General features: G+C 41.2%; 1 pseudogene; it reads right to left on the reverse strand.

Annotated features, from left to right (window-relative positions):
* Positions 1-3,102: 3,102 nt before the first annotated feature.
* LOC108540409 (high affinity copper uptake protein 1 pseudogene) lies at positions 3,103-3,678 on the reverse strand (annotated as a pseudogene).
* Positions 3,679-15,177: the final 11,499 nt, after the last annotated feature.

Here is a 15,177-nt window from a genome sequence, read left to right on the forward strand (position 1 = left end):
TCTCTATCCTGAATACCTGTATCTCTATCCTGAATACCTGCAGACCTAACCTAAACTGCTATTTATTTCTGTGAATTTCAAAGTCATAGCATTTAGTTTTAACTGGCCTTGAATTTTCTTCTTCTTCTTTTTTTTTTTTCTGAGACAAGGTCTTGCTCTATCACCCGAGCTGAGTGCAATGGCGCAATCATGGCTCACTGCAGCCTCGACCTCCTGGACTAAAGCAATCCTCCTGCCCTATCCTCCCAAGTAGCCAGGACTACAGGTGTGCAGCACCACGCCCAGCTAATTTTTGATTTTTATAGAGGTGGGATCTCACTATGTTGCCCAGGCTGGTCTCAAACTTTTGGACACAAGCCATCCTCCCACCTTGGCCTCCCAAAGTGTTGGGATTACAGGCGTGAGCCATTGTGTCTAGCTGGCCTTACTGATAAGGTTCTGTTGCTGGGAGGGTATTCTATAGCAGCTCATGGTGAGATTTCTAGAGAGCACCAGTGTCACTACTAACTATTGATTTCTATTTATTTCTTATGATTTTATGATTCCTTGGCTTAAGACAACAGGCTGTATTACATCTTTGTGTTGGACTTTGTCAGTACCTGTCATTCACCCTGCTCATGTTAAGTATCATCATTGCAAGGTGATGGAATGAGAGAAAAGCACAAAGCTCTAAATGTTGGTTCTTAGATTTTAACCTCAATCCAGTAGGTTCATAACCCTCTCTTGGTTCAAAGCCATACAAGTACACATTCCTTGCTCTCCAATATTTAACTGGCACCCGTGGAGAAAGTACAAAGGCCAACAGGATAGCTGTGTTTTATTTCCTCTGCCCTGAGGCACAACTGGATCTAGCACCAAGGAGGGCAGGATTTAACAGATCAGCACAAGACGAATCAATTTAAAGAGGTAGTTTGAACCGGGAATAAGACTTCAGTGTAGACTACAACTGAACAGAATAAAAATCCAATGTGGTTCTTCATTGAGAATAGGGGTTTTGGCCACTTGTGAAGTAATTAAACCCTCACTAATAACAAAGATGTTTACATGGAGGATGAGGATCTGCTTGGTATGAACACAGTTGTTGGAGCCTGAGGAAAATCTGGACTTCAGCAAACCACACCCTGAGTCTTTCCAAAGAGAGAACTGGGCTTTTGCCCTTCTGGCCCGTGACTGCTAGATTTACACTGCAGATCAAAGGTCTCTCTCAACAATCAAACTACTTCCAAGAAGTCATAGACCTTTAAAAATAAGGACTAATGACTTCATACAGGCTAGTAAAAATAGTTTGGCTATAGCCCTTCACGCAGGTGTGCTTGGGTACACATACACACAGGTGGAGTTCAATAAATGTGGAATGATTAGATATTGATCAACAGTATTTACTATGTGAGTTAAGTCCAGACACACCATCTACCAATCAGCAGTTCAAATCTCCATGCCCAATACCGGGCAGCCAACCCACCAGCTCATATTTTCTTAGTTTAAAGCAGAGATTCTCAAAGTGTGGTCCCTTGTATCATCAGCAGGAACTCAGAAGTGCCACTTTGGGGGCTTTTGCATTGAGGCCCAGCAATTAGTATTTTAACAAGCCCTACAGGTGATGTTGATGCATGCTAAAGCTTGAAAATCACTGTTTCAGAGGCAGACATGCGAAAACAATAGTGGGAAAAATAATTCAAATTCTTTTGCTTCACTTCAGCTGGGACAAACCAAGGTATCAAGTCAAAGTAAACTGCAGATGGTATTATTTAAAAATATCTATTTCTTTTTCCTTTTTTTTTTTTTTTGAGATGAAGTCTCGCTCTGTCACCAGGCTGGAGTGCAGTGGTGCGATCTCGGCTCACTGCAATCTCCGCTTCCTGGGTTCAAGCAATTCTCCTGCCTCAGGAGAGTAGCTGGGATTACAGGCACGTGCCACCATGCCCCGCTAATTTTTGTGTTTTCAGTAGAGACAGGGTTTCATCATGTTGGTCAGACTGGTCTCAGTCTCGTGACCTCGTGATCTGCCCACCTCGGCCTCCCAAAGTGCTTACAGGCTGAGCTGCCACACTAGGCCTAATAATATCTATTTCTATTTTCTCAAATTGATTGTCATTTTTTGATTGGCAAGTTCATGCTAATCAAAGTGTTAAGTGGGAATGCAAGTCGATGAGTCAGCCATCCAAGAATACACACTCTGCAAGCTCTAAGCCCGTATTTAATTTCAAACCACCCCTCTGCACACTACGAAGATTTTGGTGTAATGCATCACATCAAGAGAAAGGCACCATGTATTTCCCACTCATTGAATCCAAAAGCTGTACCTTCTATTTTTTTTTTTTTTTTGAGACGGAGTTTCACTCTTGTCGCCCAGGCTGGAGTACAGTGGCACCATCTTGGCTCACTGCAACGTCTGCCTCGTAGGTTCAAGTGATCCTCCTGCCTCAGCCTTCTGAATAGCTGGGATTACAGGTGCCCACCACCATGCCCAGCTAATTTTTGTATTTTTAGTAGAGATGGGGTTTCACCATGTTGACCAGACTAGTCTCGAACTCCTGTCCTCAGGTGATCGAGCCTGCCTTGGGCCCCCAGAGTGCTGGGATTACAGGCGTGGGCCACTGTGCCCGGCCCTGGACCTTATTTTCTAATGTTAAGTTTGAGTTTTGGGTTTAGTTGGGCAAGAATTTCCTTCAGCTGCCATCAATCCTGGCTGAAGTTAACCCCTTTCAATCACTGACCCAGGGGGGAAAAACACCAAATTTACTTACTATCTGTTAAACATTCAAAAAGGAAGCAGATGATCAAGTCAATGAACAAAAAGCTGCATGGATTAGACAAGAACATATAACTTGGCTGTAAGATGATGGAGAAGGAAAAGACATCTCATGCGGGCTTCTCCTTCAGAGAAATGGGAATCTCAGCTTATTAGCAAAAACAATTTGGGAGGTTACTACTTTAGCTCGGAGACTATAAACTAAACCTCTGTTGAGCAGGTGTGTGGTGTGTGTGTGTGTGTACATGCACAAAGAGGAGGAAGAAGGGATGATTGGAGCAGGAATCACATCTTCAAGTCTTGAACAGCTTCCCAGTGCAATCAATAAGACCACACCATAGAGTCTGACATTAATGGCAATGCTCTGTGATGTCTCCTACCATTGCCTTCTTCTGGCTGAAGAGGAGGTATCCTGTACTAGCCCCTACTGTTACTGCAATGTAGAGGTACCCATTGTAGGTCATGAAGATGAGCATGAGGAAGTAGCTTATGACCACCTGGATGATGTGCAGCACTGTTGTAGGAGGTGAGGAAAGCTCAGCATCTGCTGCCAAACAGTTTTGTATGTCTCCATAAGGATGGTTCCATTTGGTCCTGGGACAGGCATGGAATTGTAGCGAATGCTGACTTGTGACTTACACAGCAGGCTCTCTCGGGCTATCTTGAGTCCTTCATAGAACATTGCTAGTAAAAAACACTGCCACAAAAGTTCCAGCCATTTCTCCAGCTGTATTGATCACCAAACCAGAAAACAGTAATTCCACATTCTTAAAGCTAAAGTAGAAGGTAACAGGCATCATCATCTTCATGTTGCTGTCTCCTCCATCATGGGAGTGTGAGGCTGAAGTGGTTGGGTGATGGTAAGAAGGCTGCATGGTACTATTGGAGCCCATATAGCTCATCCCCATATGATGGGAATGATTCATTTTTTCCAGGAAAAGTTGAGAGTCAGCAGAAGATTCTTTCCAGGCTGAGTCCAGCCACTAGCACCTCTCTCTCCGAATCTTAGCCTGTCACCCCCTCCCGACTCCTCAAATCGCCCCTCCACTTCTACCCAGCTCAACGTGTCCATGACCACTACTGAGGCTGAGGATTTCCCACCCCCAACATTCGTAATTCTTAGTAGTGTAGCATATTTATAAAGATTGGAAAGACATTTAATAAAATGTTTATGAAAAGATTGTGGATTGTTTTATTGCCTTTATGCTGTTCAATATTTTTTCAGTTTTCTATGATGAACATGTCTTAATTTATAAACTGAAAAAAAAATACATGAACAATGTTTTAAGGCATCTGCTAAAATGTTAACTAAAAATAGTGTCCCATTTTAACTTCAATTCACTGATTCATAATGTTAGTATTAAATATTTTTTGTGTGTGTACCTTTTAAATAAAAGAGAATTAAAATTATCTTTTGGATTAATAATACTCGGATAATAGTCACAAAAGTATATATTTTTTCTTTTATTAAAACCATATGCAAGATCATAGCATGCTTGCTTTATTTTAGAGCAGTTTAGCCTGTGTTAAGCATTTCAGCTTAAGTCTGGCTGCTTGAGTTTATAGACTTAGCTCTGCTACTTTCTAGCCCATAACTGTAGAAAACGACTTCCCCTCTCTAATTTTTAGTTTCCTTTGAATTGCAATCTTAATAATGTCTATATTAAAAAGGTCATAAAAAAGCAATTTTATCATCATTGTCATGATATATGATTAACTTGTTTTTGATTTGTGTCTCTGTGGGTCTAGCAATATTATTTAAAGAGAATTTTGAAGGCTGTTTTACATTAAACATTATTTATGTTCTGAGCTCTGAAAAGTTAAATAGCATAGCTCTAACCAACTCCTCTACCACCCAACATTGAAAATCAGTAATAATCTACATCATCTAATCATTATAATAACTTCATGAAGTCGGCAGAGTGGTATTTTCATTTTACATGTATGGACACTGAGGCCCAGAGAGGTGAAAGAAGCCTCAGAAGACACAGAGGATGCCAGAATAGAGCAGAGAGCTTCTGACTTGCAGACCACACTGGCCGCAGTGTGTGCAGGCAATTGTTTTCCAGTTGAGTTTAACTTTTAATTCCCATATGGCCTTTCTGGTTTCTCCTCTGATCTGTGCTGCATCCATTATTCCATCCCAATCTCCCACACTCTTCCCATCAACAAAGCTGTGCTGTACCGTGAACTTTCCCACCAACAGACTTATGCTTATATTAGTGCTTTGCCAGAAGTGACTACCATCCTTCAAGGCTAAAATCACCTTCTTCATCCTTCATAAAATATTTCCTAATTTACTTCATTTAGTGCTCTGTTTAATTTTACCCTGTTTTAAATCCTGATAATTCTTTGTTTTTCCCCTTACTCAGCACTTATATTGCTCTGTTTTGCATTTCAGTTATTTGGGTATTTGTCTTCTCTCAACACTTCTGCTATTTATCTTAAAACCCCTTAAACTACTCAGCATAAAAATGACTTAAAATGGGAGATGTCTAATGGACATGTATTGAATGAATGAATGAGTTAATTATGCAGCAGGCAAATAAGTACATTTTTAAGATATTTATTTATGAAACAAGCTTGGAGGCACACATCATAATGTATAGAAATAAATCCCTTTGCCTGAGTATCTTAATGTAGCAAATGACTTACAGATTCTGTCTACATTTCATTCATGACAATTTTTTCAGGTTTTAAAAATAGGAGTCTTGGGCTGGGCACGATGGCTCATGCCCGTAATTCCAGCACTTTGGGAGGCCAAGGTATGTGAATCACGAGGTCAGGAGTTTGAGACCAGCCTGGCTAATATGGTAAAACCCTGTCTCTACTAAAAATACAAAAGTTAACTGGGCATGGTGGCGTGCGGGCCTGTAGTCCCAGCTGCTTGGGAGACTGAGGCAGGAGAATCGCTTGAACCTGGAAGGCAGAGGTTGCAGTAAGCCGAGATCGCACCACTGCACTCCAGCCTGGGTGACAGAGCAAGACTCCGTCTCAAAAAAAAAAAAAAAAAAAAGGCGGAGGGAAGTGTTGTTCAATTGTCCTTGGGTCTGATCTCATTAATATACTGAAAATGAATTTGGCATTCATTTTCCTTTTCTGGCACATTAACTCCTACTGACCACAGAGATGAGGCACTCAGAGAGAATTTTCTGAATACCAAACAGATCAGAGAGTGAGGGCTGGAGCCCATTGTTGACAGATATGCAGCCAATCTTTTCCTGGTGGGTCAGGGTGTTCCTACCCAAGGCAACATCATATTCAGCTGATTTGTTTCACAGACTGCTCAGTATGGTTAGACAGACTGGTTGACAATGCTGTCTTACATATGGCATAGTGGATGATATAATATTATGTAATGCAAAATGTGGTTCTAGAAATTGGGAGAAATACGCATTTCAAGTTTTAATGCTCTTCATCATTTCTTAAGACATGGGTTTTATGTGGTTTTAGATAAATCTAAGTGGTTTATGCAGTATATCTTATCCGTTAAGAAGTCTTGAACTTCTTGAATCTGCAAACTAAAGGTGTAAAAATAAATTTGGATTTTCGAACCAAAGAACCTGTGCTTTTGAAAAATAATTTGGGAAGGGGAGAAAATGGTGAGAGGTAGGTCAAACGATACAAACTTATGTAGTATTAATAAGTCTAGAGATCTAGTATATAGGAGAAGGAGTATAGTTAGTAGTATCATATTATTAACCATATTGTATATTGAAAATTTGCTGAGAGAGTTGATATCAGATACTCCTATGACAAAAAAGTAACTATGAAAAGTGAAGGATATGTTAATTTGCTTACTTACAGCAATTATTTCACTATGCACATGTGTAACAAAGCATTATGTTGTATACACTAAATATATACAATACAAATAAATAAATAATTTGAAAAATAAATTTTATGTTTACAATATTTTAATTAAAACAATTAGAAGGCCTGGCTGTGCATGGTGGCTCACATCTGTAATCCCAGCACTGTGGGAGGCCGAGGTGAGTGGATCACCTGAAGTCAGGAGTTCGGGACCAGCCTGGCCAACATGGTGAAACCCCCATCTCTACTAAAAATATAAAATTAGCTGAGTGTGGTGGCACATGCCTGTAATCCCAGAAACTTGGAAGGCTGAGGCAGAAAATTGTTTGAACCCAGGAGGCAGAGGTTGCAGTGAGCCAAGATCGCTCTACTGCACTGCAGCCTGGGCAACAAGAGTGAAACTCCGTCTCAAAAAAAAAAAAAAAAAAAAAAATAGAAGGCCTTAGCTTTTTTGGATGATATAAGCTACTTTCTATTGTCTGAAATTCTTAGTAACCCTAATGTAAATGAAAGTTAACTTTGCCAAAAAGGAAGTGCAGTGGGAATTTCCAGAACATTACCAGCAATGAATGGTGTGTCAGAGGCTTGAAGATGAGCCAGATGAAACTAAATTAACAGCTGGGTGATCTCAGAACATTTGATGAAAAGAGTTTTTAACAGGATCTCCCACACATCCCAAAACAATCAATATAGCTCTTGAAGTTGGAGCTTGGGATCAGAAAACTCACCTCCTTGGGGTAGAGTGATGTGATGAAAAACTATGGACCTTAGAGTTAAATTGGTCTGTATTTAAATCCTCCATCTCAGCTGCTTTCCAGCTATGCTGTGATGGTTAGTTTTATGTGTCAACCTGATGGAGCCATGGGGTGCCCAGACATTTGTTTAAACATTATCCTGGGTATGTCTGTGAGGATGTTTTTAGATGAGATTAACATTTGAATCTGTAGACTAAGTAAGGCAGATTGCCCTCCCAGTGTAAGTGGTCCCCATCCAATCTGTTGAAGTCCTGGAGAGAACAAAAGACTGAGTAAGAGAATTCACACTCCCTGATTGACTGCTGGGACATCAGTATTCTCCTGCCTTCAGACTCAGAGTAAACCTTACACCATCAGCTCTTCTAACTCTCAGGTTTCAGACTCAGACTAGAACTGTTACCATTGGCTCTCCTGGGCCTCCAGCTTGCCAAATGCAGATCTTGGGACTTCTCAGTCCCCATAATTATATGAGCCAATTCCTCAAAATAAATCTCTTCATTATACTAAGGTAAATATCACACACACACACACACACACACACCCCTATTGGATCTGTTTTCTCTGAAGAACTGAGACTAAAACATATATGATCTTGGATAAGCTGATTAATCTTTCAATTTCTGGATTCAAAAAGTACAAAATATTGCTGATCATTAGAGAAAATATTTGTGATGTACTTTATATGTATATATAGGCATCCAATATTTTAAATCTGTTATTGTTATTGTTTCCCTCAGGATTTAGAAAGCAATTGTTCCAAAAAATAATTATTTTGCTGTTTGTATTTTAGGTAACATAGAAAATAGTTTGTAAATGGAAGATGAGTCAAAGTAGCTTAAATGAAATAGTTTTAAGTATGTACAGTGTTCTTTCAAAAGCCCTGAAGTGTATCTATAACTTTAAATAATAAAGTCTTGAAAATTAAACCAAATTTTGACGTTAGTACTTTATATGCTCCATGTTCCTTTATTGTGTGCTTTGATTTTGAGACATCCTGAATCTTCACTGGGTTTCTGTTTTACCAAACTTGGCAAGCTAAGTCAAGGAGGAAATAGGACATGTCTCTCTACTGATGGACAATAAAGTGTTCCCTCTTGTTTACAGCACTCTTTCCCTATTAGGTCATGCCTATTTGGAGACTGAAAAAAACATGGTATTGAGACTACTTAGAGGGCATTTTAATTTGGCTACATAGAACTTCATGTACTATTCGGGGCACACGTTTATTATGGCCCCAGTGAATAGAACAAATGCTGACCACGAGGACCAATAGAACATCGTTTATCACATTACACTGGTATCCAACTCTCACTCAGCAGCGAAGCTGGAACAAATAATCCAAGCTTGATTATAATTGACCTGGCTATGGACTCAACCCTAGAAATGAATCTTGGGGGTAGCAGTCACTGAGCCCATGTAGGCAACAGGGCCAGACCCAAGTGAAGTTGTGAAGCTGTGAATGTTGCCTGTTGGTGACCTTTATCTCCTATTTGTATCCTATTTTCCTCCTTTCCAGGCCAACTTTTATTATGTACTTGGTTTCTTTTTTGTGATCTCTCAAAATCAAAATGCTTTATTCCTGTTGCAGTTAAAGCTGATTTATATTTTGGAATCAGTGGCTTAATATTTTACCCTTTCAGTTGTATTTGTCTTTTAAACAAATTGGCAGCTATAGAGCAATGCCTAGCATAAAGATGCCAATTTGGAGACTTTTAGTTCTATCTCTACCAATTAGTCGGTACATAGCCTTTCTGGGTCTCAGTTACTTCTCTGTAAAATCAGGTCAATAAAATTACCTCCCAAGTTACAGTGAAAATTAAATAATAACAACAGTAAAAAATGTTTGGTAGGATTTCTAGTTTCTGGCCCAGCATGTAAGGAGGTTGGAAGACACCACTCTATCCTAACAACAAGTAAAAAGCTAAACTTAAAAATCAACAGCTCCTCCTAGATCCACCAGATAAGTGATGTCACAGGGAAAATCACTTACCCCAAAATTGGAGTGACCAAGAGGTGTACAGAGAATCGCAACATGGCAAACAGAAGCTTGCAATTAGCTACCCTGCCGGAACCAAAGCCAGAGTAGGAAAAATCTGAACTGTAATTGACGAATTGCTGAAAGTTCAGTGTAGAGAACTGATACGGTTCAGCTGTGTCCCCACCCAATCTCATCTTGAATTGTAGCTCCCATAAGCCCCACATATCGTGGGAGGGACCCAGTGGAAGATAATTGAACCATTGGCAGGCAGTGGGGAGGTTTCTGTGCTGTTTTCCTGATAGTGAATAAGTCTCACAAGATCTGACGGTTTTATAAATGTTAGTTCCCCTGTACATGCTCTCTTGCCTGCCACCATGTAAGACATGCCTTTTTACCTCCTTCACCTTCTGCTGTGATTCTGAGGCCTCCCCAGCCATGTGAAACTGTGTCAATTAAACTTATTTTTCTTTATAAATTACCCAGTCTTAGGTATGTGTTTATTAGCAGCATGAGAACACACTAATACAACAACTTTGAGAATTAAAAACTCCAGTGGGACCCAGCCGAGGGGAGGGGGCCTACAATTTTGTTTGTCTCACCTGTAAGAGATCTATCAGGTCAGGAGAGTTAATATTAGAGAAAAATCCCCTTGTGATTCTGGCAGGAACAGGTGAAATACACTAGAGCATTTTGTTCTTCTTAACAAGGTCTTTCCTCAGGATAAATAATTTAACAAGAGCCAAACCTGCGGGGTTTTTATCAGAGCCTAACTGACCTGGAAGAAAGAAAATGCCCAACTCCAGACTGCTCTGGCCACCCTGTTCCACCAAAGGAGAGGTGGGGAGGACTGAGAAGCATGTGTGAAGTTCACAATCTAGAGGCATAGACTCACTTAAAGAGCCCAATCACAGGACTACAGAATGTTTCCTACCCTGCTTACACCTTACCACCACACTACTAAGGTCTTGTTTATAGCAGTTTCTTTCACCCAGTACTTAGTTTCTAGCTATCAAGAAAAAATTACACAACATACTAAAAAGCAAATAAAGAGTTTAAACAGGCAGAGCAAGCATCAAAACCAGAATCAGGTATGACAGGAATGTTGGAATTATCAGATAGTTAATTTAAAACAACTATGATTAATATGCTAAGAGTTCTAATGGATAAAGTACAAAGCATGCAAGAACAGATGGGCAATGCAAGCAGAGAGATGGATATTCTAAGAAAGAACCAAAAAGAAATACAAGATATCAAAACACTGTAACAGAAATTTTAAAAATGCTTTTGGTGGGCTTATTGTAGACTGGACAAAGCAGAGAAAAGAATCTCTGAGTTTGAGGATATCTCAATACAAACTTCCAAACCTGAAAAGCAAAGAGAACAAAGACTGAAAAAAAGAGAATAGAATATCCAAGAACTGTGGAACAACTATAAAAGGTGTCACATATGATTAATAAGAGTCTCGGAAGGAGAAGAAAGATCAAACTACAAGACCCAGCTATATCTTGTCTATTGGAGGAACCAGCCCCCAATATTTCAATGTACGTTCTTTTCTATTTTCCCTAAGCATCGGCTGGTCTGAGAAATAAAGGAAAAGAGTACAAAAAACAGAAATTTTAAAGCTGGGTGTGCGGGGGAGACATCATGTGTCGGCAGGTTCTGTGATGCCCCTGAGCTGCAAAACCAGTAAGTTTTTATTAGCGATTTTCAAAGGGGAGGAAGTGTATGAATAAGGTGTGGGTCACAGAGATCACATGCTTCAAAAGCAATAAAATATCCCAAGGCAAATGGGGGCAGAGCAAATCACAAGGCCAGGGTGAAATTGGAATTACTAATGAGGTTCCATGTCCTGCTGTGCATGCATTGCCATTGATAAACATCTTAACAGGAAACAGGGTTCAAAAGCAGAGAACCAGTCTGACTAAAATCACCAGGCTGGAATTTCCTAATCCTAGCAAGCCTGGGGGCACTGCAGGAGACCAGGGCATATTTTATCCCTTATCTTCAACTGCATAAGACAGACACTCCCAGAGTGGCCATTTTCGAGGCCTCCTCCAGGAATGCATTCTTTTCCCAGGGCTGTTCCTTGCTGAGAAAAAGAATTCAGTGACATGTCTCCTATTTGCTTTTGCAAGAAGAGAAATATGACTCTGTTCTGCCCGACCCTGCAGGCAGTCAGACTTTATGGTTATCTCCCTTGTTCCCTGAAAATCACTGTTATCCTCTTCTTTTCAAGGTGCCCAGATTTCATATTGTTCAAACACACATGCTTTACAAACAATTTGTGCAGATAACACAATCCTCACAGGGTCCTGAGGTGACATACAGCCTCATCTTATAAAGATGATGGGATTAAGAGATTAAAGACAGGCATAGGAAGTTATAAGAGTATTGATTGGGGAAGTGATAATTGTCCATGAAATTTTCACAATTTATGTTCTTCTGCCATGGCTTCAACCATTCCCTTGGTTTGGGGTCCCTGACTTCCTGCAACACTTGTCTATAAGAAACCTACTTTAAATATAAAGGTAATATAGATTACAAGTAAATGGATGCAGAAAGATATACCATGCTAATAATAATCAAAGGAAAGTAGGAGTGCTATATTAATTTTAAACAGAGCAGACTTTAGAGCAAGGAAAGTTATCAGCAATAACTGATAGCAAAATATTAGCAGATTGTTAAGGAGTTTTGCATGTGTGTTCATGAGAGATATTGGTCTATAGTTTCCTTTAATGCCTTTGTCTAGTTTTGGTATTATGGTGANCAAGAAGAGAAATATGACTCTGTTCTGCCCGACCCTGCAGGCAGTCAGACTTTATGGTTATCTCCCTTGTTCCCTGAAAATCACTGTTATCCTCTTCTTTTCAAGGTGCCCAGATTTCATATTGTTCAAACACACATGCTTTACAAACAATTTGTGCAGATAACACAATCCTCACAGGGTCCTGAGGTGACATACAGCCTCATCTTATAAAGATGATGGGATTAAGAGATTAAAGACAGGCATAGGAAGTTATAAGAGTATTGATTGGGGAAGTGATAATTGTCCATGAAATCTTCACAATTTATGTTCAGAGATTGCAGTAAAGACAGGTGTAAGAAATTATAAAAGTATTAATTTGGGGAACTAATTAATGTCCATGAAATTTTCACAATTTATGTTCTTCTGCCATGGCTTCAACCATTCCCTTGGTTTGGGGTCCCTGACTTCCTGCAACACTTGTCTATAAGAAACCTACTTTAAATATAAAGGTAATATAGATTACAAGTAAATGGATGCAGAAAGATATACCATGCTAATAATAATCAAAGGAAAGTAGGAGTGCTATATTAATTTTAAACAGAGCAGACTTTAGAGCAAGGAAAGTTATCAGCAATAACTGATAGCAAAATATTAGCAGATTGTTAAGGAGTTTTGCATGTGTGTTCATGAGAGATATTGGTCTATAGTTTCCTTTAATGCCTTTGTCTAGTTTTGGTATTATGGTGATGCTGGCCTCATAGAATGAAATGGAAAGCTGGAGGTTGCAGTGAGCCGAGATCATGCCACTGCACTCCAGCCTGGGCAAAAAGAGGGAACCTCAGTCTAAAAAAAATATAAACAAATATTAGCAGATTGAATTCAACATTGTATAAAAAGAATTATAGGCTGGGTGCGGTGGCTCACGCCTCTAATGCCAGCACTTTGGGAGGCTGAGGCAGGTGGATCACGAGGTCAGGAGTTTGAGACCAGTCAGACAATCATGATGAAACCCTGTCTCTAAAAAATACACACACACACACACACACACACACACACATTAGCTGGGTGTGGTGGTGCACACCTATAATCCCAGCTACTACAGAGGCAGAAGCAGGAGATTTGCTTAAACCCAGGAGGGTTTAAAATCATTCACTATGAAGAGACTTCAAAAAGTTAATAGAAAAATGGAATTTAAAGATAAAACAAAATGTAGACTTTATTTCTCAACATAAGCTACATCAAGGTCAAGGCATTTTTGTAACCGGTAATACCCACCATTTAGTTCATCCCTAAAGAACTGAGGGTCCTGATAATTTAACCATGTCACTGTCACCATTTTACATTATTAATTGAAGAAAATGGCTGCCCTTTACAGATTTTTTTAAAGTTAGGAAATAAAAGAAGTCAGAAGGAACCAAGTCAGAGCTCTAAGGTGGATGCCTAATGATTTCCCATTTAAACTCTCACAAAATTGCCCTTATTTAATGATAGTTATTCCTCTGATTAAGCAGGGGTATTGTTGTGGTGGAGAAGGACTTTCTGTTGAAACTTTCCTGATATTTTTCTACTAAAGCTTTAGCTAACTTTCTCAAAACATTTTCATAATAAGCAGATGTTACCATTTTTTGGCCCTCCAGAAAGTCAACAAGCAGAATGCCCAGCACATCCCAAAGACTCTTGCCATGACCTTGGCCCTTGATCAGTCTGCTTGTGCTTTGACTGCAGAATCTCGATCTCACTTTTTTAAAATTTCCATTGAAAGCTCTACTCTGGTTTGCAGGTGATGCAGATGTTGCTTTTCTGGCCAGAAACATCTGTGGCTGATGGCACCTTTACCCAAGTTTTGTTCGGGCCTGCTGGGCTCGTTCCACCCACTCAGCCTGGCAGGTTGCATTCAGCTCACACTACCAGCCTGGACCTCACCCCTCCAAGGAGACTGCAAGGCTGGTGTGGAATGGTGAGGGGTGTGTGAGTGGCCGTGGGTCTGGCCACTGCACAGTCATACATGCTGTTGTTCCTATGGAGCAGGCAGCTCGAGGTACCAGCACGGGTGCCAGCTCTCTGCCAGCCTGCAGCTATACCAGGCACACCACAGGTAGCTTCCCCAGCTGGCAGTGGGGAATGCAGTGGTGCCCAGTAGCTTGGAGATGCCAGAAACCGCAGGGCCCCAAAGAGGGAGTCATAGTCCTGGCTCGGGATGCTCCCAGGTCTGGTGTCCCCGAAGGGCCACAGCTTTTCTCTCCTTCTCTTTGCCCATAACATGGCGAGCAAGGATCATGTCTCAGACCTGTTTGTGGGGCATGTTTCAGCCCTGATTGTGTTACAGCTCTTTTAGCCTTGCCATTTGGTGGATCCTGAGTTCTTGCCCTGCAACCAGGAGGAATGAGGTGTGCAGACAAGCAGAGGGTGAGCAAGACAAAGAGGAGCTTTACTGAGGACAGAACAGCCCAGAGGAAACCTGCATGGGGTAGCTCCTTTCCTCAGCCAGGGTGTCCTGATGAGTGTTCAGCTCCTAGCAGAGAGGAGACCCTCGAGTAGGGAGCTCCTCTTTGCAGGCAGGTCATCTCGTTGAGTGTTCAGCTTACAGCAGAGAGGAGGCCCTAGAGTGAGTAGCTCCTCTCTGCAGACAGGCAGGCTCATCATCTCTGCAGCTCTCAGCAGAGAGAAGGTCCTAGAGTCGGTGACTCTCTCTGCAGGCTGGTCCCCTCATCCTCCATCATCTCCCTATTCTCTCTTCCAGTCTGGCTGATTCCAAGCTTTTTATGGGCCTCAGAGGGGAGGAAGTACATACTGATTGGTTGATGGGTGGCCATGGGCAGGCCCAAGGGAAAGCACTATAAGTTCCCCCTCTGGCCCGAGGGACTGGTGGTGGCCCCAGGCTTCCAGCCCTCCTCGGCTTGAAGGTGGGGCTTCACTGGGGACCGGCCCTCTTCTGCCCTGGAGCTTGTCTGCCTCCTGCCACTATTCATGGTGCCCAGGCTGTTCGTGCCAAAGAGTGTCTGCAGGCCACTGCCAGGCTGTCCTCAGCACTTCCTTGGCCTCTCTCCCATGCTTGTCAGTGCACAACATCAGGAGGGGACTGAGACAGCAGGAAGCTGGCGTATAAGTGCTGCCCCAAGCACGTGCACACCCA

Source organism: Rhinopithecus bieti, unplaced genomic scaffold (assembly GCF_001698545.2).
Source record: "Rhinopithecus bieti isolate Rb0 unplaced genomic scaffold, ASM169854v2 scaffold_18353, whole genome shotgun sequence".
Lineage (NCBI taxonomy): Eukaryota > Metazoa > Chordata > Mammalia > Primates > Cercopithecidae > Rhinopithecus > Rhinopithecus bieti.